Here is a 212-nt window from a genome sequence, read left to right as displayed (position 1 = left end):
AATTCGCTGCATGGGTTGCCAAGCGGTTAATATAGGCTTATCGTCTTTAACGAGGAAACTTCATTCCGAATTTGTTCCGTAATTTCTCGCATTTTCACGGGCGCGGCGAGACAAGAAGTCACATTCATACGCATGGACTGAAGGCAAAGAACTTAATGATATTCCGAAAACATACGAAATTTTCTTGGTGTTCTGCCGGGAAGCGTGACCGA

This window comes from Penaeus monodon, chromosome 31 (genome assembly GCF_015228065.2).
Source record: "Penaeus monodon isolate SGIC_2016 chromosome 31, NSTDA_Pmon_1, whole genome shotgun sequence".
In the NCBI taxonomy this organism is placed as follows: domain Eukaryota; kingdom Metazoa; phylum Arthropoda; class Malacostraca; order Decapoda; family Penaeidae; genus Penaeus; species Penaeus monodon.
The sequence above is the reverse complement of the archived record's forward strand: the minus strand, read 5'-3'. Positions refer to the sequence as shown.